Source organism: Malaya genurostris, chromosome 1 (genome assembly GCF_030247185.1).
Source record: "Malaya genurostris strain Urasoe2022 chromosome 1, Malgen_1.1, whole genome shotgun sequence".
NCBI lineage: Eukaryota > Metazoa > Arthropoda > Insecta > Diptera > Culicidae > Malaya > Malaya genurostris.
In genome coordinates, this window is record NC_080570.1 from 81,526,648 (window position 1) to 81,553,252 (window position 26,605).

Sequence of the window (26,605 nt, forward strand, 5' to 3'; positions counted from 1 at the left end):
GAGCGAAATTCAGGATATGAATTTTAGATCTGAATTTATGAACCAAATGTTAGATCAGATCTCCGAGCTTGAATCGTGGAACTGACTTCTGAGTCAGAATTCAATTCCTTAATACAGTTTTATATTTTAATTCCTTAATTCAGTTTATGAATACAATTCCTAAATTCAGTTTTTGAATTTATTTCCAGAACTTAGAACCTGTATGCTGGATCAAAAATCGAAACTTTTGAAAAAATAAACATACACCGGAATTTCAAGCTTCGCGATGTAAATGCGATTTTCACAGCCGGTAGTGCAGTAATACCGTGCCGGTGGTGTAGTGATGCCAAAATAATAATAATAATAATAATAATAATAATAATAATAATAATAATAATAATAATAATAATAATAATAATAATAATAATAATAATAATAATAATAATAATAATAATAATAATAATAATAATAATAATAATAATAATAATAATAATAATAATAATAATAATAATAATAATAATAATAATAATAATAATAATAATAATAATTCTACTACATGTTTTATGCTTATGTGCTTAACTTACATATGCAAAAGTAGCAGAAACGTAGGTTCGCTTCGTTTGTGTTGCAATTTGTAGGTCGTATTTTTTTTTTATTTCAATTATAGAGGCTTTAACATCTTAGGTCATTCACCTCTTCGGACCAGAAAATCTTTCTGACCCTATGTGCGCGGTTGGGAATCGAACCCAGGCGGGCTGCGTGAAAGGCATCGACTATCCCATCACGCTACACCCGTCCCCTTAGGTCGTATTTGTTTCTGGCAAACGAACCAACTTCTGCTATTCAGGTTTCGGGAGTATTGTAAATAGTGATCAAAACTGCTAAAGGATCTCACTAACTTTTCTTCAAGATGGTCAAATCGATTTGCACAAACTTATAGGTTCAAAAGAAAAGTTTTACAATTTCATACGGAATTCCTAAACTTATGGATACTAATTCCGGTTCCGGAACTACAGGGTAAACAGGATTTGTACATTTTGTTAGATTAAGCCCGAACAAACTTTCTATATCTTATCTATATCTGTGAAAAGTTGCTGTGGTGGATTGAAACAGGTTTTTTGATATGTTGTAGCGAACCTGCGTTTCTGTTACTTTTGCTTATGTAAGTCAAGCAAAATAGCATGAATCAGCAGCATAGCGTGTACGAAATAGAACAAAGCGCAATCGTGTTGTGTTTTCTGAAGTCGGATCCGGATGAAATTTCACAGAAGCTTTTAAGACAATGTGAGATTTAATTTGAATCAAGGTTTGTAAAAATCGGCTCAAGCATCGCACAGTGGCTCAAAAGCGCAATTTTACGCTCTTAATGAAAATCAGTAAAGTCGTTTCCGAGAAAATTGGGTGCACATTTTTTATTTCTTGTTTTAGCTATGGCACCATGAGACCTTTCATTTGAATCTAAGTTTGTTGATAATAACCAAGGATGGCTTTTATCGTATCAAAGAACGCTCACTGGCAACTCTTCACACGATTGAATCAGTGCCATCAAAGAGAGACGGATATCATCGCAACAACAAAAACACGGCATGGCTCATTTAACATAGAATAGACACCAGTGCGAAAGCGAATTTCTCTCGATGACCTATTTGAGAAACAAAGGTTAGCTCGCTGCTGTGGGGATTCTCTCTGAAGCAACAAACGGTCGCTTATTCTCGTTTCGCGATCTGATTCTGTACGGGCAGTGGATAATTGCGATAGAATCGTTTTACTATTGCCGCTTATTCTAACTATGTGCATATAGCTTTTGTATAAGTTGTGTCTGTGAAAATGTCTGTGAATGCTCCTCCTTCTTGTAGCATCTTCTACCGGATTGAAAATGTTGTATACAATATAGATAGCAATATGGCAGCTTCTGTCAAATTTTCGGCAATCACCAACACTGATAATAACAACGCAATATATTCCAATCTATGAGAAAATGTGAATGATTTTTTTCGGAAATTTCTTAACCGTTAATTACACGCTAAAATGCAAATAAAAGATTTTTGAAATTCTTTACAAAATTCCTGAGAAGTTGATCTAGATTCGACTTTCGGTTCCGGCATTACAGCGCGATACAAGAAAAATGTTCAATTTCATCAGTATTTTTGCTAAAGTGATGACGAAACGAGGTGCAAATTTTCATAAAACTTACTGTTAAATTTATCTAATTGACAGACCTTGTAAGTGGATATATAAATCTTATTTGGGTCTACTAGTCCCCGGTTTCATTTCACTTCCGAACGCACCGGTAATATTGAAGATTGGCTCCAAACACGGAACTCATTTCGATTTCTCAGCAACGGTTAAACCGATTTTCACGAATCATGATTTAAATAAAAGCTCTTAGTGCTGTGCAATTTCATCCTCAATTATAGAGCGATGAGTCTCAAAACTTTCAAACTGACATACAGAATTATGCAGAACCGGTACGTATCGGTACGTTATGGTACGGAAGAAGAAAACACCACCGCCTAGCACACAGCGTGCTTTGTCCAATTTTGTATAGCGTGCAGGGTTGCCACATTTAAATCTATATTAACTTGACATAACTGTTTACTAAGGTTATGGTAGTTTTTACCCAAAGAAAGTTTTTGATTTGATTCATGCTTGAAAAATAAATTCCTGACAAAATCTTCTATTTTTATTTGGTATTTTTGAAAGTATAAGTAAAATGAGAAAGGCATCATTACATCACTATGTAGAATAAAAGCAGTTTTTTATATAGTTCTTATAATTAACTAACACATTGCTAAGGATACTAAATCGAACGAACGATCAGTTTATGGGAAACTGATGATGCGAAATGTTTCGTTTGGCCATAAAGAACGCTTATGCAAAATTTGGATAGACTGTGTTCCATTTTGGCAAACACTATTGAACACTATTTCCGGTGCTCCCAAAATTGGAGATCGGGAATCAGGATAGCCGGATTTAATTTTATTGGGCGTCTACTAACTGACTAACGATTGGAACAGTTTAGCGCAAAATTTTGATTTTACGTTTTTTGCTACGCCGCGTGACGATATAAAATGTTTAACTCCTGTTATTCCAGTTACGAAATTCATACTGGGATGAAATTCTAAAGTCCGGTACAGAACAAAATTAAATAAGTTTGTGAAAATCGGTCACGCTTTATCGGAGGATAGTGAGTAAGTAATTAGAAATTGAATTTTTTACATTTATTGTGTAATTCTGGAACCGGCAGTCGGAAAAAGTTTCTAAAGTTGAGAAAATCGGTTTAAAAATGTTACAAAAATGTTACATACACACATTTTACGTACTCAACGAACTGATTCCATTGTTTTACCAAAACGCACCATTAGCAGACATTCATAGCCGCATCGTGATTCTAGTTTATTCAACGGGGTTGCAAACTTCTGGTCACGTGTTTACGGTGCTGATGGACACGGTTGTGTTTCCAACCCAAGTTTCGGTATTGGTTATCATTTTCCTTATAGAGTGTATGACTATGACTAATTTCGATTTTCCTGGTTCCCGGTTTTCGATTAACGACCGAAGATTGTAGCCATAGAACCGACTTTGATTACACCGGTTCCCGGCTGTGGAAGTACTTGCAATAGTCGATCTCACTTCATTTTCTCAGAGATGGCCTAACCGATCTTAGAATTGATTCACTCTGTAGGTTATACTATTTTATGGACAACCTTTTAATTTTTCAAAAATAACAAAAAAAATATTTTGAAGAATACCACACATTTTTATATGAAAATATGTAAGATATGAGAAAGACATAATTATATCACTAAGTGAATCAAAACAGATATTTTTAATCTGTTTTTTGTTATATATTGCATTGTATTATATTATATCATTTTCTATTAAATGCACTGCAGTTCTACTTCACAAATTTGACGAATTCCAAACAAGAATCTATGATAACACTAGTAGTCTCAACATAGACACGAACAAAATCGTCTACCAAATTATGGACGAAGTTAAATTTTTATCGTCAAAATTTTCTAACCCAAGGCCAGAAAACAAATTCGCCCATTCAAGCTTACAAGAAGAACTATTGGACTGTAATCTTGAACTCGACAGCACAACTTTAGAAAAAGAGAAGGGAATTCAAACATGCGACCGTGGCTGGTGCTGGAAGTAAAAAATCTGGAAACGAGACTGGAGTGAGTATGACATGAAAAATCGGAAGCGGAAACAACAAAATAATACAAATTTCAACAACAACAATAACAGAAACAAATATTACAGTATACACAGTAAAAATAACAACAACAACTACAGCAGCAAACACGACAACAACAACCACAACGTGCACTCCAACAGCAATTTCAACACCAATAGTAATAATACCTTTTTTTATTTTTCTTTTATTGTTATTAATTCCATCTGACTAAAGTCTACCTGCCACAACAATAACAATAATATGTCATTACAATATACCTTACCCTTGGACAAGGGCTTACTAGCACAGGTTCAATTGAAACAAATAAACACCAAAAATTTGAAGATGTTAGGACCAAAGTATTTATATCAGGACAAAAACATATTTTTGCCTCTGTGTATTTTCCCCCTGAAAATGCTAACAAAACAACTTTCGAGCTATTCTTTCAAACCGTAGAAAAATTATGTCGAATATGGAACCAGAAGTTAAGTTACACATATACGGGGACTTTAACCAACGAAACCACCCGCAATTGAAAAATCTGAAAAATAGAAAGCAAAAAGCACCTAAGACTTATAGAAAAGATAATAGTGTTATCAATCTACAAAACTACCTCGACATTTGCAATGATCTGAAAATAGCAATTAACTCGGCCCGCGAGGATAATAATATAATAGTTGAAAGCGAAATCAAAGAGCCTCCTAAAAATTTCTTTAGCTATGTTAAAACAATAAGAACCTTCCTTCCCAGATGAACCTAGACGGAACTACTGAAATTTGTAATCTATTTGCATTTTTTTTCAATAAATATATACATCATATGCCGAGACAGATCGTGAACGTGACTATTTTTCCTTTATACCAGAGCTTTCTAACGACATCAGTTTCAATCAATTATCAAAGCAAGTAATATTCACTGCACTTGAAAACCTCAACGCAGCAAAGGGACCTGGACCTGACGAATACCACCAATCCTTTTGAAACAATTAGCGACTGAACTCACAACACAATTACACCATCTCTTCAACTTATCTCTAAGAACAGGAATATTTCCAGAAACATGGAAATCCTCCTTCTTACATGGAAATTCTCCTTCTTAAATCAGGCTCAAAATCAAACATACGTAATTATCGAGGTATTGCCATTATCTCGTGTATTCCAAAATTATTTGAAAAAATTATCGATGGAAAAATATTTCAACGAGTAAAACATTACATAACTCCAAAACAACATGGCTTTTTCAAAGGTCGGTCTACGTCAATAAAATCGTTCTATACTGACTTCAGCAAAGCATTCGACAGAATTGACATACCATTATTACTGCTCAAAATTAAAAAAATACGGCATAACACAAAAACTTTTGGAAAGGCTTGAATCACAAAACGTAAACGTCAAAACGTAAAAAAACTGTACGCTATCAAAACACAGACTCCAAATTAATAAATGTCACTTCAGGTGTACCCCAAGGTTCACATTTAGGCCCTCTTCTGTTTATCTTGTACGTAAATGCCATTTCCTTCCCACTCAAACATCTAAAAGTAATTGTATATGCAGACGACATGAAGCTCTTTATGGAAATAAAAAATACTGTAGATGCTGAAGTATTCCAATATGAAACTAACGTATTCAACATTTAGTGCAATAAAAGTTTACTCCAACTAAACGTTACGAAATATAGTTCAAAAACGTTTAGTAGAAAAATCATGTATCCTTCTATTAATATATATTTAGGAAATGTAAAATTATTACCTAGGCCTAATTTTAGACTCAAAACTTACTTTCGTGGAGCATTGTAATACAATTGTTAATAAAGCAAATAGTATGTTAGGCTTTATTAAACGTTTCAGTCATAACTTTCAGGACCCTTACACAGTAAAATTATTATATACAATTTATTTCAGGCCAATTTTGGAATACTGCAGCATAGTATTGAACCCATGGTCCTCCGTACACGAAGAACGCAACGAATCTGTCACCAAATATTTTCTACTGTATGCGCTTCATAGACTAAACTGGACTAAATTTCCTCTTCCATCATATAAGTCGCGTTGTATGCTCATAAACATACAAACACTCGAAGAACGCCGCAAAGCTACAACGCTTTATTTTGTCAACGACATTATTTCTCAACGAGTACAATCTGAATCATTGCTTTCACAACTAAAATTTTATGCTCCCAGCCGAAGTCGTCAAATATTCTCGAAAAAAAAAAAAAACAAACTGTGCCAAAACTAATCCTGTTAATCAAATGATGCGCTTTTATAACGAAAACTGTCGAAAAATCGACCTAACTATGTCTAGGAAACAAATAAAAGAAAACCAAATCATAGAAATAATGTGTAGCATATAAGAAACCATTGTAACTTGTTTGTTTGTCTGTAGTCTACATTTGTTTGACGAATAAATAAATAAATTATATCATATTATATTATATTATATTATATTATATTATATTATATTATATCATATGATATTATATTATATTATATTATATTATATTATATTATATTATATTATATTATATTATATTATATTATATTATATTATATTATATTATATTATTATCATTTTTTGATAACTATTTTTTGGAATATGAGTTAAAATTAAATTATTAAAATTTAAATTGTTCAGCCGCAAGTAGTGACTTTTCAGCCCTATTATATACATGATTTGGTTATTACCATGAAGACATCGTTTGCTTCCTCAATTCTGAGATTTTTGTGTAGGGGAAATTCTAAACCTACTTGTATTGTGTAATGGGGAAAAGGAACTTATATACTAACTTACTAACTAATACAGAAAGCGAATCGATTCAATTGAAGATTGCATCGATTTTTGTTGGATATTGCTTATAATATTATGTGACATTACATCTAATGGTTCTACGAGGTCTGTTCAAAAAGTACCCGGAATACTCATTTTTTACATACAGGAAAAAATCACACGGAGCGATATCTGGTGAATAAGGAGGTTGGGGTATGATTAAAGTCTTGTTTGCGTTTGTTTTTTGGATCAAAATTCAGCAGTTTTGGAACGAATTTTGCTGCCACTCGTTTCATGCCCAAAACATTTGAAAAAATATGATGGCATGAGCCAACTGATATGCCAACTTCATTAGCAACTTCTCTAATAGTGATTCGGTGATCATCCATAATCATTTTTTCCACTTTTCCCACATTTTCATCGATTATTGACGTGCTGTGTCGACGAGAGCGTTCGTCGTCTTCAACGTCTTCGCGGCCATCTTGGAAACGCTTATACCACTCGTAAACACTTGTTTTTTCATAGCAGACTCACCGTAGACTCTAAATTTTATTTAAAGAACTATTAATATTACTTTTCTTGCAAATCGCTCAGATCATCAATTTAGTGCAAATCTAGAATAATTTTATAGATTGTGCACTTCTCGCTGCGCGAAATTCGCACCAAACGAATACAAATAAAGCCAGCATACGGCATACCAATATCGTAGAAAATACTTTCTGAAACCCTGAAATAAATCCCGCGATTACATCATTCAGCTGCTAGTCGTTTGCGTAGGAGTAACAGAAAAAATACATTTAATCAGCCGAAAAATGAGAAATGATTATCTGAAATGAAGTAGTCAACCTTAAAATTCTATACGTTGGCATTTTTGTAGCCGTTAGAACCGCTCTTTTGAACATTTGATCAATTATGTTCGTTGTACGCTCCGCTTACAACAAGTGCGGAAAATTCATCAAAGTATGAACACAACGGAGAGAATACATATACGAATCAACAGTTCTAAGGGCCATAAATGATAGTGTTATAATCCGCATTACGGTCATTTAGTTCCAAACCATTTTCAGTGTCTCCACATAAAATCAAGCAAAGAGTTAATTGGGTTCAATCATATACATTAATTTGATTTTGAAAAATCGATTTTCTATCAAAATAAGTCTCGTCGTGGACGACTCGGTGCGGGACGTTAGCGCTGTAGAGAAGGGCACACAAACATGTGGCAGATTTACTTTGTGCGCCGTTCGCCAAATGAGAGGCAACCGATTTGTTCGGAATTTTGCTCGTGGAAATAATTGTCAACTGTGTTGAAAGTTGGAAAAATGGTTACATTCGGTTCTTTTCAGAATCCAAAGCTATTCACAAATATCTAATGAGATATTTGCTTGAAATGGATAATTTACTAGAAGAACAATGTACAAAAATAAATGTACGTTTTTAAAGTGATCTGCCCCTTGTCGACAGCAGTCCTAAGTCAATCTCGCGGTTATGTATTACAAGTTTTTACTGGAATGCTTCAGGTTCAATTTGGCATTTTTATCAGTAAAACGAAAGTAATATAAAAGATATTATGGCGCGTACCCAGAATTTTTTTGGGGGGTGTTCCAGTTGATCAATTCCCTTACGAGCGGAAATACTTGATTTTTTTTCTTCTTATGAAGTCGTTTATTGGAAATCATCCATTATTAAGTGACTTAAATATTCAAAGATAAGGGTTTTAATAACATTATTTTTAGAATTTCGGAGGGGGTTTTAACCCCTAAACCAACCACCTGTATACGCGCCTGACTGTAAGTCTACATGCATCCACTAATAATGCCTTTAAATAAATAAATAAATAAATAAATATAAAACTGCTGAAAAGTTCAATAATGATTTTTCAACAACGCGATTCTCATTGAAAATGATTTCAAATGAAAAAAAAATCAATTGTGAAAAGTTCACTAGCGTACAGAATGATAGTTAAGAAAAAATTTTGAATATATCTGATATGATTCTCGACCAGAAGATTTTCGGGAAATGAGTTTTCATAGCCGTTGAATCTCAACTCTTCACTGAATGCATGATGAATTCGCCGATGAACAAAAACTGAACCTTTCTGGAAATGCTCATTGTGCGTCGGGTGGTTGATAAGTGAATCAATAATGGTGATGTATTTGAAATTAGTTTTGCATGATATCATGAATAAAAGCAACAAGTGCTGTAATTAATCATAGTTAGAATGACAATAAAAACATTAATTTAAGCAATCACAAATCATGTTATGCAGCTGATTAAAAAATAATATTCGATTCAGCTTGAATGTCATACGCAGAAGTAACAGGAGCGCAGACTGCCGCTATGCCAATTCAAACGCGCCATTCGAACACTGCGGCTACAGTGTGTTCGAGACTTGCTGACAATGCCGCGCTCTTGTTGCTTCTATGAATCAAATTTAAGCTAAATAACTTCGGTGTCGAACTGAAGCGTAGTGGAAATTCAGCATCGAAATATTATCGGAGACTTTTCTCCTTTTCGATTATCTCTTTAGCGATATTTCTGTGGGTGAAAATTCACAATCAAGTTCGCTGACACTAAAATTCAATTGTGAATATAGCGATATTTCTGTGGGTGAAAATTAACCATCAAGTTCGCTGACACTAAAATTCATTTGTGAGTTTCAAGCTTCAGAGTTTTGTGGATGTTTGTTTCATGAATGAAAATATGTGAAAGTAATTATTTCAGTTCCTGGATTCTCTTGAGGTGATTTTTTTACAAGTGATAGTGAAATGAACTTTTTCTGATCATGATTTTCCCGACACTGCACATACATACACATACATATACATACACCTAGTGTAAGTGTGGGTTACGTATTGAACATAGTTTTTCTATAAACATAGTTACGTTATCCTGAAAACTTTGAATGGTATGTAGTTTTGTTCTTCTGAATTTATAGTGAAAAAAAATGGTTATTCGATAAATTTCATTCGGCTGATATATAAATCTATTTAGTCATCACTTGAAAATTTTAGAAACATCTGCTATAAATTAAAAGAGTAAAAGTTGTCCAGAAGTACCCACTTACCAGTAAGGTGAACAATTAGCTAAGAAGCGTGTCTATACGCTCTTAGAGTTCTGCAAAACTAATCTCTGGACGGACGGATTGGAATTCCGGCTTTCGGCTTCTAAATTACTGGCTAATTACTTTGTTTGGTCTACAGATTTTGGTAGGATGATCAAATAAACTTAATTCAGTCATGCCGGTACTCGGTTGTCGGTCTAGGAAGGTATAATGATCAAAAACTCTCAATTAGAATGATTTCTCAAAGATGGCTAAACCGATTTTTATAAATTTGGTATCAAATGTTTTACAATACCTTGGGTAACTGATAAATTTAACCGTCTTCGGCTACAGCGGTTTCCGGTTCCGGAAGTACCGGAATAAGGGATGGATAAAATCTCCAAAATAGAGTTTACTTCTTTTTTTCAAAGACGGCAAAACCGAATTTCATACACTAAAATTTAAATAAAATGACTTATAGTCGCTTACAAAATCGAATTCGATCTCGCAATTTTTAATTTTTGAAGTTGTTGTTTTAACTAATAATTAGTTGATTTAACCAATTCGCTATTTGATTTGCACATCTTCAAGTAGTTATAAAATATGTTGTTTTTAATGCTGTCTAATGTCATCTAAAACAACTAAAACCGATTTGTTTTTCAACTCACATAACTGTTAAATCAAGAACAAGGTCGGTTGTTGTAACTAAAATCTTTATTGAAATTGAAAGATGTGTGTCTTGACTAACTGACAGCATTTTTTTTTAACCAAAAATTTTGTTATTTCAACCATCGTTTCTGTTGATCGAAAATCAAAAATGACAGTTTAGAAAAAACAACGATCGATAAGTTGGGGGCTGTCCATAAAAGACGTCACGCCGCAAGGGATGTGTCTCACAAAACGTGACCTTTTGTGACAGGGGGAAGGGGGGAGGGTTGTTGGATTGTGACGTCCAATATTTTCAATGAGCGCATTTTTGAAATACCTAATTATATTACTGCTTTGCCCTATTTCCTGAAACAGTCTCCACAATAAATTCATTAGGAAAATGTGTTTGTGGATGTAAAAGCTTCTTCTTGTAAATTCGGAAATGAATGATGCAGGGAATCATACTTGTTGTGATCAGCAAAAGTGCACGGAGGGGCAAGTAAGTTAGCGAAATTAATATATAAGTAAATTAGCGAAATTATTTATTATGAGTAAAAAAAGAAGCCTTCAAACGGTTTAACTTAAGTTATGCACTGACAATTTTAGTCGATGTATATGAGTTTGGGTGCACCAATCGCTTGGAATTATGGATTTTTTAACTTTCGGAAATCTTATGATAGGTCGTAAGCAGATGTGGAATATAAACCACACAAAGAATGAAAGCATTTCAAAAAGTTTGTTTGGTCTGTCGCATCGAAATTTCATGCTTCTTGATGTATTTGAAATTCATTCAGCAATATCATGTTGGCGGAGTAATATCAATAAAACCAACAAATAACATTAACATATATGTTGTGATTATCTATAATTGTAATGATAAGAAAAACATGTTCAATCATAAAGCATGTCATGCAGCTGATTAATTTAACCTGTTTAGCTTGTATATCATACACAGAAGTAACAGCCCGGATAGAAGTGATTTGCAAACAAATTATTAAAACCAAACAACTAAATGTTAGAAAATAACATTATTTAATTTGAAATTGGAGAGTTAAAATATCAAAAATCATTGAAAAGTCTGCATGAGAAAATAGCAGCAAAATATAAAATTCCACCATTGTTACTTCAAAGCAAGAGCAAAACATTAATAGAAGACGAATTATTCAGTAATTTGATTTTCTAGCTTTGATAATAGTATATCACAAGAATTTCTTATTCTGATGCAGTATATTCAATTGTATTCCATTTGAAAAAAGAACTACTGGATCAATTGTACTTAATGAAATTGGTATGCCTTATCAATAACGAAATAAGATATAATAACAAATCTTGACGCTAAATTAATTTTGTCTAATCTATCAAGAAGATTCCTTCGATTAAATATCAAGAAAATATGAAGTATTGCTATGACAGCACAGGAACATCAAGACGAGATATGATGGTAATATTTGTTATTATTTTGATTTTCGTTTACTATTCACATCTACCCGGGAGGAGTGCAAGTTTTGCTAGGTCAATTCAAACGCGCCTTTTAAACGCAGCGCCTGCTGTGTGCTCAAACCCTGTGCTCCTATTACTTCCATAAATGTCAATGTCAATGTCATGTCAAAAAGCGTTTTATTGAGTTTAATCAAAATAGTGCATCATCATAAACATCATCATCAGCATCAACCAGCTGGAAGTAAAACAAAGTCTTTTGTTGCTCTAATCACTATGTGGTGTGAAATATTTTTCTAAACTAATTTTGCTTGGAACATTGCTATTGCGTAGGGAATGCTGTCAAATTAACAATATCAATGTGATTACGATCCAAACTTATAATTTTCATGAAATTTTCATCTAAAAAAAGATGTGAAGAGAAGAAGTGTTAAAAGAGCATTTCCCTAAGATACAAAATTGACAATGTTCCATGATTTCGGAAAAGTCTCATTGACACGCGTAATCCTTAGTTATAAATTCCTGTAGAATTGCTGTTATTACTAATTTTCACACCCCTTAGCAGAGGATCAACTATTTCAGACGTAGATCATGCCATGTCTTATCTTGATCATATGTGATTTTCCTCCACCAAGAATAAAGTTGATCGAATCATCCAATGATTAAACTTACATGGATCAAGAATCATTTTAGCTCAAAATCACTACCGGTTTTGTGGGACGGAAGATCCGTACCGATTTTGATCGATGTGATTTAAAGATCACTGATCACTGATGAGAAGTGATCTTTATTGGGAAAGATCACAAGCGATCTTCTTCGGCAGTGATCTCGATTTGATGAGGTTTTGATCTTAATTTTCTCAACCTGGTATGCTACACTAAGGAAATATTATTCCTTAGCTAAAGAAACAATATATCTGTAAAAGAATTAAAACAGATGATTTAAATGTTTCATCAATTCCAATCAAATACTTTTGTTTAATTATATAATTTATATTAATAAAATAATTTCGATGGTTTTGTAGTTTTAGAGGTATTTTTCAATCTAATTACATCATGTAATAAATTGATTTTTCCCTCATATTTGTACGGTTGGTCATACATATTGAGTATGTATTGAGATGAATTTTATTTATTTTGAATTCGTGACATGTGACATAGGATGGGTAGGGGGTCTTTGCGGCTGTGACAATTTGCGACAAAAAAAGGGGGGGGGAAGTCAAATATTGCCAAAAAAAGCGTGACGTCTTTTATGGACAGCCCCTTGTACCAAATTTTAACCAATCAAATTCAGAAAAACAACTAATATTTTGGTTGTTTCACGATCGAGAGGTGTTCCGTGTGGTATCTGGATTACGGTTCCGGAAGTACCGGAAATATTGCTCAGAAACTCTAAAGCGAAACTCACTTTGACAACTTATGGAATATCCAATCGATTTTCATACACTTAGATTAATTGAACCATTTCAATGATCTAATTGATTCATAAAAAAATTTTAATTTTTCCTTTTAATGCGATTTCCAGTTCGTAAATTCAGGTAATGAGTGATTGGAATTTTAAACCGTCTTTTTAAGTGCGAAAATCTTTTTTTTTAAATTGGACTCAAAATAGTTGATGCCCAGTTTCCGGTTCCGGAAGTACCGGAAACAGTGATAATTTTTAAACCGAACTTACTGTTATAGTAACTGATTCCAGAACTTTTTTTAAATTTGTAGTGTTTTGACGAATCCCGCTGTAATAAGTACTTTCTATCGAACGCAGTATGGTACAAAAGTCCACTGAATATATAATTTATTCAGTTTCAATATTAGTAAAAAAATAGCGATCTAGAATAGGATTTCATTAGAATAAGTTTAAGTTTGTGCGATATTATTTTAATTCGAAAATGCATTCTTTTGAAACCAATGGAAATATAAATTTTGAAAAAAAATGAGGCGCTTTTTTGCTTAGTAGTTTATAATAGTTTCGTATACTGTTACGTATGCTATACTTTTATGGAATTCACCGTATTCTTTATAAGTGTGAAAACAGATGAAAATATTTCGAAAATTTTTATATTTTTCGGCATATAAACTTCACCGTTTATTTAAATTGCTAAATGCTATCTTTTTATTTTACCAATCAAAGCATTCAGATGATGTTATGATGATGAGTTTTAATTCAATTTTACATGTATGTTTGAATCGATCAGGCACTCATCTTATGTGATTCTTACAAGGCGTCAAGTTACACGATGGATTCCCGAATTTCTAAAACTATTGGCGAAACAATACACAACTTTGTTCAATTACGAAATATGCATATACTTTCACAGTTAGTTCTTAACTAAATTAATGGTTTGAGTTAGCAAAAGCTCGATTGATCAAAATTCCAATTTAATTCCAAAACTTAAATTTTATTGCAAATTCAGGAACCCTTAGTAAAACTGTGCTACGGACTAGGGAGAATAGTAAAAAAACGAATTAACGATGGTACTGATTTCAAGGTTGTCTAAATATCCAGTCAGCCTCCAATTCGGAGGAACATTTCGTTACTTCCACTTCGACCGTGGCTATTTTTCTCCTGTGTCGGACAAAGCTTTGCAACGTGACCTAAATATACATTCTACCAGACGCGCGAAGCTATATGCAAGAACAACAAAGAAGAACCCACAACGAGCATGACAGACTGATGCACGGATCGCTGACGATAGATTCGTACAAAAACCTAAAATTGTGAACTGCACTCTCATGGCTATGCGATATTCGTGAAAGACGCAACAGTCTGTGTTGCAGTCGTGGCCTTTTTCGTTATAAATCGGAACTCTGGTAGTATTGAATGTTATTTCTGTAAAGTACCTTATTCGTGTTTCTCTCTGCGTCGTCATTTCGCTTCAATTTAGCACTTGGGTCTAGCAAAATTTTTCGCGTCGTTTCTGCATACAATGAAAGCGACTAGAACGGCTACTTGATCACTGCGGTAATATAATTCAAAAACATGAAATCGAACGAAGAATGCAACGTTCTGAGGGATGTGATCATAATAGTAGTCTAGACGTGTTTTTATCGTTAGGTTGAATCACAATAATGCAGACTGTTCGAGCATGGTTTATCTATAGGTAGTACAACACTTTTTTGTCTGAATGAATATAAAGCTCGATTTAGTGCGCAATGTAATGTGTATTTGAAGATCTCGTTCAAATCATAGTAACAGTACTGTTGTGGAACAAATGAACATGCACATCAAACAAAATATGCATGCGATGGATGACGGCATCGTTCCAAAATTTAAAATTATTCAAGACATTATTTCAAATTAATAAAAATAAGTAATCATCACGGCGCTTTTTTTGGTACACATTATCTATTATATTTGATACTGATTTTTTTTAGAAAGAGTCTACTGGAATATACGTGCATTTTCATTTGTTATTGAATGGGTTGCGACGCACAAGTATTCAACAGGTGGAGCGATACAAATAAAAGTCGACGTAAATGTTGATATTTCAGAAGGAAAAAATAATTTTCAACTTACCGCTATAAGAAATCAGAAATATTTATGTCTCAGATGGCCTGCTCACCACATTATCACTTATTTATTTCACAGATAAGATAACCAATGGCCGATTATTTGTTAACTGACGCAAAAGTTTGAAATCTCTTCTTTTACACAAGTTTCCTATTATTTCTTATACGATGTGAAATTGCACATTTTCGGATGGGTGCCAATATAAAACTTTTGAGACCACCCTATATAACACATGAGATGACTGCACACGAGGTCTACCACTGCACTAACCAGCCTAGGGTTACCAAGAATCAACTCAAATACCACTCAGATGCCAACACTTCACTGTAGCGCCACACAGATGAGCGCAAAACGCAGCAAGCGAGTTCAACAAGACAGTTTGAACTATGAACACGACCTGTCCAAACGCTTTCTTCTCTTAGTCTAAAACACTATCAAATATTTTGGCAATATTCGAATGTTTAAACGTTGCACTAATGCAGCGGGCAACACATAAAACCCCGAAAATAATACAAGAAAAAAATGCTGTCAGACAACAGGCTGCGCGTATAATGCAATTCGTTTTATTTCATTGTTATGTTTTGCTGACTTTTTTCTCGCTTTCGTCTCATGCAATATTTGGGGTATTATATATTATTATATAAATTGACCCCACACGCCTAGTCCTCGTATTGGTCCTCTCTAAAAACAACATTATAAAAATTGTTGGTTCAAAAATTTTTCAATTGCGCCTCCTTTCCTATCTTTCTCTTTACATTAATCAGAGGCCCTATATTTCGTGTGTATCACTATGCACTTTTTGCAACCAATACATGTTCGATGGGCTGCCAAAAAAGCAGCACACAAATATGTGGTATATACATTAAACCTAAAACTTGCAAGCTGTAAGCTAGCGATTCAAAGAGATGGGTGATGGTATTCAGTAATACAGTGGAGTATTGCAATTTTACACATATACTTATTTAATCAAATTATCATTATAATTTAAACACGAAATCCACACGAAAATAAAAATTGGTGTGCAAAAGACCGAACCAAATAAAAATAAAACGTACACAGGCGAAACATCCAAAAAATAGCACAAAAAATGCACCCAGTCTATGCACGGTATAACACCGCTGTGGTCGCCGTCGTCATCATCACCACCACTACCATCATCATCATCATCATCATTATCATCTTCATCATCCACCATTTCAATTTATTATAAAAATTGGCCGAAAAGAACGTCTGCATGTGTGTCACTGCAAATTTGGACACGACTTGCTGCATGCGTTGAAAAGTTTGAGAGAGAAGGAATGAACTGCAGTTGTGTGCTTGTAGAGGCTCTGTGATAATACAAACAAATTATTTCATGATAAATGATTAATATGTAGAGGCTAAACAGTTTTATTAACTGGATGTATTCGGCGATACGCAGTCCTGTCAGATTCACGGGTTTACCTCTGGATAGAGCAGGTTTCAAAATACGACGGTTGCAAACACAAATTGGTTATGAAAATGTGGGAGTCATATCTAGACTTCATTGTTTCTGCTTTTACTGACGCCTGGATACTAAAATAGTGTTATTTTTTTATGAAATATTGTAGATGTTGTAATTGGTAACTGTATATGTCTACTTTTCAAAAAATTCTTCCGTAATCTAAATTGTTAACAACTATGGTATGGACTGGTTGCTGTTGTAGATATAAGCAATCTCGTTGTACATGTGATTAGCTTTCTTACAACGAAAAGCTTTTCAAAATAGCAAATATGAAAGCAACACAACTGCACTCTATGCGATCTCGTTTTGTGTTCAGATATACTCGATTCATACTGTATCTGGACTTTATATACGAATGGTACGAAACAGTGCACTGAAATTATTACAAGAGGACAAACAACTTTAATACACCATAAAATTTATATGACATCATGCTTTAAGGAGCATCAAACATGGCTTTCAAAATTTTAATCAATATCTTCTAAAAATGACATGGTCAATATACACTCGAGAAATGACATAGTGCAACGATTTTTACCCTCTAGTACATCCAGGTATTTAAGTCTATTCTTGAAACTGTCTAAATGGAGTTTTCATCGAGTAAAACTGGAAAGGCTGCTATTTTTCCTAATTTTTTAACTTTGGTCATTGTTCATTGCAAAGTTTTTCAGGTATTTTTCTATTTTAGTAATATTCTTAGGGTGAAGAATAAATTGATGTATCATTTGTCAAAATCGGACAAAAACTGCAACTTTTTCGTGAATTGCAAACATCATGTGCCCATCATGTGCATCAGGGAACAAATAAAAACCATTTTTTATCCATCTAATGGTGTAATGATGTTTTTCTCATATTACTAATATTTTCAAAAATATCACCAGAAGAATTTGTAAAGAAATTCTTTTCCAAACTTGAATAAAAAAGAAATTTTGTTTGGGTATGAACTAGCATAATCTTTTCAATTTGTAAACAGTTATGTCAAGTTAATAAGAATTTATTTTTATTATGCATCGTAGCTCTGAACGATTAAACACACTTTACCCTATAGTTTCGGAACCGGAAGTCGGACCCGGATGAAGTCGAACAGCAACCTATGGTACTATAGGACCTTTCATTTGAGCCTAAGCTTATGGAAATCGGTCAAATCATCTCTGAGAAAGTTGTGTCAGTCTCGTTTTACTGTTTTCGACCAATATTTCTGGTACTTTCGGAACCGAGAACTGAAAACCGATATAGCCGAAGTCGGTTCGTTTGGTAAGCAACTAATAAAGCCTTAAATCAATTCAGTTTTGAGCCAAATCTAGAATAATTTTACCCTTTTTGCCTTTCTCATATAGAAATGTTATGCAATCACTGTGAAAACCGACTTTTGAACCGAGGCCCGGAGGGCCAAGTGTCATATATCATTCGACTCAGTTCGTCGAGTACGCAAAATGTCTCTCTGTGTGTGTGTGTGTGTGTGTGTGTGTGTGTGTGTGTGTGTGTGTGTGTGTGTGTGTGTGTGTGTGTGTGTGTGTGTGTGTGTGTGTGTGTGTGTGTATTTGCGTTAGTTGTGTATGTAACGTATTTTGCACTAACTTTTCTCAGAGATGGCTGAACCGATTTTCACAAACTTAAGTTCAAATGAAAGGTCTTGAGATCCCATAAAAAAATCCTGAATATTATTTGGATCCGACTTTCGATTCGGGAGTTATGGGGTAAAATGTGCAAAAAAAAAAAATATATGTGTTCTAACTTTGCTCATAGATGGCGCAACCGATTTCTACAAACTTAGGTTCAAATGAAAGGTCCTGTGGTCCCATGCGTAATTCCTGAATTTCATGCGGATCCGACTTCTGGATCCGGAAATATAGGGTAAAATGGGTTAAAAATAGGGGAAAATGGGGGAAAAACCTTAAAAAAAATTTCTAAATTGACCTCAAATCTTTTCCAATTGATAGTTTTTATCAGTAGATGGTCAAACAAACCGATTTCGGTTATTCGTTTAAGAATCGAAGAAAATTATTTTGAAGAATACCACAGTATTATATATGATAGTATGATTGATATGAGAAAGGCATCATTACACCACTAGGTGGATTAAAACAGGTTTTTTCATCGTAGCTCTAAATTACGGTGTTGAATTTTAAACACATTTTACCCTATCAAAGCATGATGAAATTCAATTGCAACTTATTGGACTATGCGATATTTTTACTTGAGCCTAAGTTTGTGATCTGTGTCGAATGGTATATTACACTTAGCCCTCCGGGCCAACTTTCACTAGTCAATTTTTCAAGTGATTGATTAAAATTTTTTATATGAGAAAGACAGTAAGTGTACTTTTATAGAAAAGAATTGTTCACGGGCAAAATTCCGATTCTAGAAATGAGCAAAACGAGTCATGATTTGGGGAAAGGAGTATATTTCACCATAATTAAAAGTTCTCGGATCATGATCCATTTGGACTGATTCCGCTTAAATTTAAGCGTAACGCATTTGACATTGATGGGTATAACTTCAGGCGTGTTTCTGCTACGATAGTAATCTTTGTACTATAAATTCAGGCGTTATGTTTTAAAATATGAAAATTTTAAATGTGACTTAAATGGAATGGTGTGAATAACGAATTTTTTGGGTGATTTTAACTAATATCTCAAAAGATATACGTTTGAAGAGCCAAACAGTGAAAAGCACGACCAAAACAATCAAAACATTATGTTTTTGAAAAACGACGACGCCTAAAATAACGTGTTCACTTGCGTTCATTGCTTCAGTTTTGATTTTTTGTTTCAGAATTTAATCACTCATACGAACTGCAAGAAAAACACGAGTGAATCAACCCTCTTAAAAACAAACTCCATGTCGAATTCTTGCAAATACCGCGGAATGATTTTGCTTTTTTTTTTTCTTCGAAACAACATTTGCAAAATCGTCTTATTTAAAATATTTAGATGAATCAATACAGCTTGTGTTGTTGCATCTATGAAACAAATTTTTCAGTGGTTGAAAAATTTTTTTTTCTTATTTTCGTTGAATGGTTCCAAATTCATAGTCGAATTTATTTTTCGGTTTACGCTAGCTCTCGAATATTATTCTAACAACAGTCACATCAAATATGTTAGAATACATTCAAATGTATTCATACAAAATGTAACGTGTTTAGTCTCTAATAATGCAAATTTTCGGTTCATTATCTTTATGTAATCAGTAATAGCCGTTCAACCGAGAAGGTTGTGTATAGAAGCGTACAGTTTAACAACGCTGGTTAGTTTACACGCGTTAAATACGACAACGGTTGAACTACAGGTAGAGACCTGTTGGCAGCAGCCGTTAAAACGTATAGTCGTGCTGCATAAGAGAGCCCTAGTGCTGGGCCAAGCTGGTGAAGGAAACAACAAAGGGCGTTTCCCAAGCTCTACCCAGGCCACAATACACAGCCACAAGTGCTGAGCAAGAGAGTGCAAAGGCACATCGAAGAAGGAGAGTGCAAAGGCACATAGAAGCAGGAGAGTGCAAAGGCACATAGAAGCAGGAGAGTGCAAAGGCACACCGGTGCGAAGGCACTTCGGTGCAGAAGCATATCGGTGCGGAGCACAAGGAAGAAGGAGACAAGACAACTCGGTCTTTCCACTGCCATACAACACGCAGGTATACACCGGTGACCTGCGCTGGTTACAGCTGGCGAAGACAAAAGTAAATCGGAAATCGAGTGGTGCTTGATGTCAGGTAGCAGTAGCATCACATCCAACAATCAGCATCCAACAAGAACATCTAGAGCAACGAGAATCTACACGGCAGTGCAACGGAGATAGACAACAATTTCAAGGTAGAAGTTTTTTCTTTTCCTTTTGATTGAGTACTGTGTAGTGTTGGTTTCATTTTTTATTTAAAGTTTGATTAAAAATTTTAATGTGATGAATGAATCCATGGACGTAAATCCTAGCATGAATCCGATACCCCCACGAACGAAAAAATATCAGGAGAGCTCTTCTGGGCCTTGGATAGTCTTTTTTAGACGTATATCAAAGCCATTAAACATTTTACAAATTAATAAAGGTTTGACATCACGATACTCTTCAATCAAAGAGATCATAAAAGTAAATAACGATAAAATTCGTGTTGTGGTAAATAATTTGAAACACGCGAATGATATTGTCTCTTGGGAACATTTCATTAAAGAGTATAAAGTGTACATACCCTCCAAAGATGTCGAAATTGACGGTGTTGTTACCGAAGCGAGTCTTTCGGTAGATGATTTACTCAAGCATGGTGTTGGTCGTTTCAAGAGCTCTATGCTTGAGGGTGTGAAAATACTGGAGTGCAAACAACTGTACTCAGTAGTTCATGAAGAGGGAAAGAAAGTTTATCGCCCATCAGACTCGTTTCGAGTGACATTTGCCGGGTCTGCGTTGCCGTCCCATGTCTATGTCGATAAAATTCGCCTCCCTGTTCGGCTTTTTGTTCCAAATGTAATGAATTGTACGAACTGCAAAAAATTCGGCCACACAGCTACTTACTGTAGTAATAAACCAAAATGTATTAAGTGTGAAGGGCCGCATAAAGATAATGATTGCAACAAGGAAATTGAAAAATGTATTTATTGTGGAGAAAGTCCTCATGAGGATATTTCAGTATGCACTGCATTTAAAGTACACAAAGACAAAATTAAGCTTTCTTTAAAAGCACGGTCTAAGCGCACATATGCAGAAATGCTTAAAACGGTCATTGATGTCCCCCCTTTGGAAACCGAAAACGGGTTTTCAAATCTAGAGGAACCAGAGGACTCTGACTCTGACGAAAATAGTGAAGGTAATTCGTTTATCACTACCCAAGGGTCAGTTAAGAGAAAGAAGTCTTCTTCCAAATTACCAAAAAAGACACCTAAAATTTCATCTTCAAAAAAAGATCCCCGTGTTTAACAAAAAAAGTCAAAACCAAAGACTGTGCCTCCTGGTTTGTCAAATTCACAAACCAATCCAGGATCTAGCACAGAAAAAGGTAATAATCCTGTGGGCTCTATTTCACAGCCACCAACAGGATTACTGAAGTTTTCGGAAATTGTTGAATGGATTTTCTCAGCATTCAATATATCTGAACCCTTAAAGACCCTCATAATGGCATTCCTTCCAATAGCTAGAAATTTTTTGAAGCAGTTATCAGCTCAATGGCCAATTGTCTCAGGTTTTGTATCTTTTGATGGATAATTTATCACCCGCCGCAAATGATACAATCACTGTCCTGCAGTGGAATTGTCGAAGTATCATGCCAAAACTTGATTCATTTAAAATTTTATTGCATAGCCAAAAATGTGATGTATTTGCTTTATGCGAAACATGGCTTACTTCAAACATAGCTTTAAATTTTAACGATTTTAACATTATACGTCTCGATAGAGACTCTCCGTATGGTGGAGTGCTTTTGGGAATTAAGAAATGCTGTTCCTTTTATAGATTAAACATCCCTTCAACTTCTAGTATAGAAGTTGTTGCTTGCCAAATAAACATTAAAGGCAAAGATATTTGCATAGCTTCGGTTTATATTCCTCCAAAAGCACAAGTTGGACAGCGACAGCTTAATGAAATGGTTGAAGCCCTTCCTGCTCCACGATTGATTCTGGGGGATTTAAATTCGCACGGAATGATGTGGGGTTCCGTTTACAATGATAGCAGATCATCTTTAATACAAAACATTTGTGACAATTTTAGCATGACGGTATTAAATATGGGTAGCATGACACGGATCCCAAGACCTCCTGCACGCCCAAGTGCATCAGATCTATCTCTTTGCTCAACATCAATTCGACTAGATTGCACCTGGAAAATATTGCCTGATTTACACGGTAGCGATCATTTACCAATCATCATCTCAATTAGGAATAGCAATTGCATTGCTACTTCAGCTAGTATTCCATATGATTTGACAAAAAATATCGACTGGATTAAATACCAAAGTAGTATCTCTAGTATTTTGAATTCAATGGAAGAGCTCCCTCCATTTGAAGAATATGACTTCCTCATTTGTTCGATTCTGGAGGCAGCAGAACAATCCCAAACTAAACGCTTTCCTGGGCCAACGACTAACAGAAGGCCTCCCAACCCCTGGTGGGACAAAGAGTGCTCAGAGGCTAAACTCGCAAAACAAAATGCTTGCAAGACGTTTCTAAAACGGGGAGGAGGAACTCCTCAGAATTTTGAAAAACTTATGGCTTTAGAAACCAAGTACAAGAGCATACTTCGAGCCAAAAAATGTAGCTATTGGAGACATTTTGTCGAAGGTTTGTCAAGAGAAACCTCAATGAGCACTCTTTGGAACACGGCCAGACGAATGAGGAATCGTAACGTGGGCAATGAGAGTGATGAATACTCGAACCGATGGATATTTGACTTTGCTAGGAAAGTTTGCCCAGATTCTGTTCCTACGCAGAGCATTATAAGGGAATCTCCTCCAAATAATGGTTTTATTAATAACCCATTTTCAATGATGGAATTTTCTATAGCACTCTTGTCTTGTAACAATAACGCTCCTGGGTTGGACAGAATTAAATTCAACTTGGTGAAGAATCTGCCCGACCTCGCAAAAAGACGTTTGTTGGAATTGTTCAACAAGTTTCTTGAGCAAAATATTGTTCCACCTGACTGGAGACAAGTGAAAGTTATTGCCATTCAAAAGCCGGGGAAACCAGCTTCCAATCACAACTCATATAGACCCATTGCGATATTGTCCTGCATCAGAAAATTGTTCGAAAAAATTATTCTACGACGTCTCGACACTTGGGTCGAGACGAATGGTTTGTTGTCAGATACTCAGTTTGGCTTCCGTAGAAATAAAGGGACGAATGATTGCCTTGCATTACTTTCGTCTGACATCCAAATTGCCTTCGCTCAAAAGCAACAAATGGCATCTGTATTTTTAGACATTAAAGGAGCATTTGATTCAGTTTCCATTGATGTTCTTTCAGACAAGCTCCACCAACATGGACTCCCAGCGGTTATAAATAATTATTTGCACAACCTTTTGTCAGAGAAGTGCATGTATTTTTCACATGCCGGTTTAGCAACAATCAGAATTAGCTACATGGGTCTCCCGCAAGGCTCATGCCTCAGTCCGCTCCTTTATAATTTTTACGTGAATGACATTGACATCTGTCTAGTAACCCCATGTACACTAAGACAATTGGCAGATGATGGCGTGGTTTCAGTTACTGGACCCAAAGCTATTGATCTGCATAAACCATTGCAAGATACCTTAGATAACTTGTCCGTTTGGGCTGTTCATCTTGGTATCGATTTCTCTGCGGAGAAAACAGAGTTAGTCGTCTTTTCAAGAAAGCATGATCCCGCGCAGCTTCAGCTCCATATGATGGGAAGAATGATCCAACAGGTTTTAACTTTTAAATACCTCGGGGTGTGGTTCGATTCCAAATGCAAGTGGGGAGGACACATTAGGTATCTGATAACGAAATGCCAACAAAGAGTAAATTTTCTTCGAACAATAACAGGATCTTGGTGGGGTTCTCATCCGCAAGATCTAATAAAATTGTATCAAACAACGATACTTTCAGTGATGGAATATGGATGCGTTTGTTTTCGTTCCGCTGCAAACTCTCATATTATCAAACTTGAGCGAATTCAGTACCGTTGTTTGCGAATTGCCTTAGGCTGCATGCATTCAACACATACAATGAGTCTTGAAGTTCTGGCGGGAGTTCTTCCATTAAAAGATCGATTTTGGGAGCTTTCATCACGCCTGCTAATAAGATGTGAGGTGCTAAATCCCATAGTAATTAATAATTTCGAACGACTAGTCGAGCTTCGATCTCAAACAAAATTCATGACAGTATATTTTAACCATATGTCACAGGAAATCAACCCTTCAAGATATATTCCTATCCATGTCAGCCTCCTAAATGTCCCTGACTCAACTTTATTTTTCGACACATCCATGCAGCGCGAAGTGCGTGGAATCCCGGATCACCTATGCTCGACGGAAATCCCAAAAATATTTTCAAGTAAGTTCAGGCATATTGACTCTGAGAAAATGTTTTACACGGACGGATCGCGAATTGAAGAAGCGACAGGGTTTGGTATGTTCAACAATAATGTTTCGGCCTCATTTAGGCTTCAAGAACCTGCATCTGTTTATATAGCAGAGCTAGCAGCAGTTCATTATAGTTTGAGTGTAATCGTCACATTATCTCCAAACCATTATTTCCTCTTCACAGATAGTCTGAGTGCAATTGAAGCCATTCGCTCAAACATGACTGGCAAGACTGAACCGTTTTTCCTGGGCAAAATAAAACAGTGCCTGAACGACATATTGAACAATAATTATCTAATCACTATAGTCTGGGTCCCGGCTCATTGCTCCATTCCTGGCAATGAAAGAGCCGATATTTTAGCCAAACGTGGTGCTATTGAGGGTGAAATTTATGAGCGACCGATTGCTTTCAACGAATTCTATAGCTCGTCTCGCCAAAGAACACTTGCCAGCTGGCAAGCTTCTTGGGATAGAGATGATCTGGGTCGGTGGATGCACTCAATTATTCCGAAAATATCGACAAAGGCATGGTTCAGGGGACTGGATGTGAGTAGGGATTTCATTCGTGTGATGTCCAGACTCATGTCCAATCACTACACGTTAGATGCACATCTCCTTCGAATTGGGCTCTCCGAGACTAATCATTGTGCTTGCGGAGAAGGTTATCGGGATATTGATCATGTCGTTTGGACATGCGTGGAGTATCGTGATGTCAGATCTCAACTAATAAATTCTTTGCGTACCCAAGGTAGACTATCCAATATCCCAGTTCGAGACATTCTTGCTCGTCGTGACCTTTCATACATGAAACTTATTTATCATTTCATAAAGAAAATTGGAGTTTCAATTTAATAAAGGCCCCTTTTAAGACTTAGCTCTGATCCCAGCTGCGTCCATGAGTTCAACCAATAGCTAAATTAGAATAAAAATTATGTAATGATACAAACAAACTCGAAACAGTTTATGAAATTATCAACAAAATGTCAAAAAAACAGCTTATTTTATAATTTATAGAAGGTAATCGTTTGGTTCAAATAATATTTCCGAGTAGATTTCATAATTAATGACGAGTTACCTAAGATGATATTTAAGCTATAAGAGAATATGTTTTAATAAATTCAAAACGTTGTGACTATGTTAGAATTAAATTAGGATAAGAATATTATGTAAAAGTGATGCTACGGCGAAGAAAAACTTATGTAAACTGCCTTAAGAAATAAACGTATTTATGAAAAAAAAATCTTTATGTAAACATTTTCAGTACTTCTTGCTTTTCGATGTCTGCTTTTTGCCTTAATCTATTAAGCAATCCATCACATCATTTGAGGCAGAGGGGTTAGAGTGATATACGGGTAGAAAATTGGAGTTACGAGCTTTGACAGAAATATATTCCTCAAGTAACGCACTCCTTTTGTACTTTCTTCGTGGTATTGTAGAACATTTCTAAGAACAAAATAACGCTTTAAAAGAACTAGTTCTTTCGGAAGAATCAGGCGCGTATCCAGAAAAAAATTTCAGGGGGTGTTTTCATTATGTAGGGGAGATTG

At 35.1% G+C, this 26,605-nt stretch overlaps 2 protein-coding genes across 6 annotated transcripts in view; one reads left to right on the top strand and one right to left on the bottom strand.

Moving 5' to 3' along the window:
- Window positions 1-15,992, bottom strand: part of LOC131440628 (broad-complex core protein isoforms 1/2/3/4/5) — a 294,222-nt gene extending 278,230 nt beyond the window's left edge. For all 4 annotated transcript variants that reach the window (XM_058612079.1, XM_058612077.1, XM_058612081.1 and 1 more), the window contains exon 1: window positions 15,563-15,992. The gene's annotated coding sequence lies outside the window, so the exon portion shown is untranslated. The remainder of the gene's footprint in view (window positions 1-15,562) is intronic.
- The window catches only part of LOC131440627 (sodium-dependent nutrient amino acid transporter 1-like), a 458,129-nt gene that overhangs the window by 94,393 nt on the left and 337,131 nt on the right, over window positions 1-26,605 (top strand). The gene's annotated exons all lie outside the window — the stretch shown is intronic.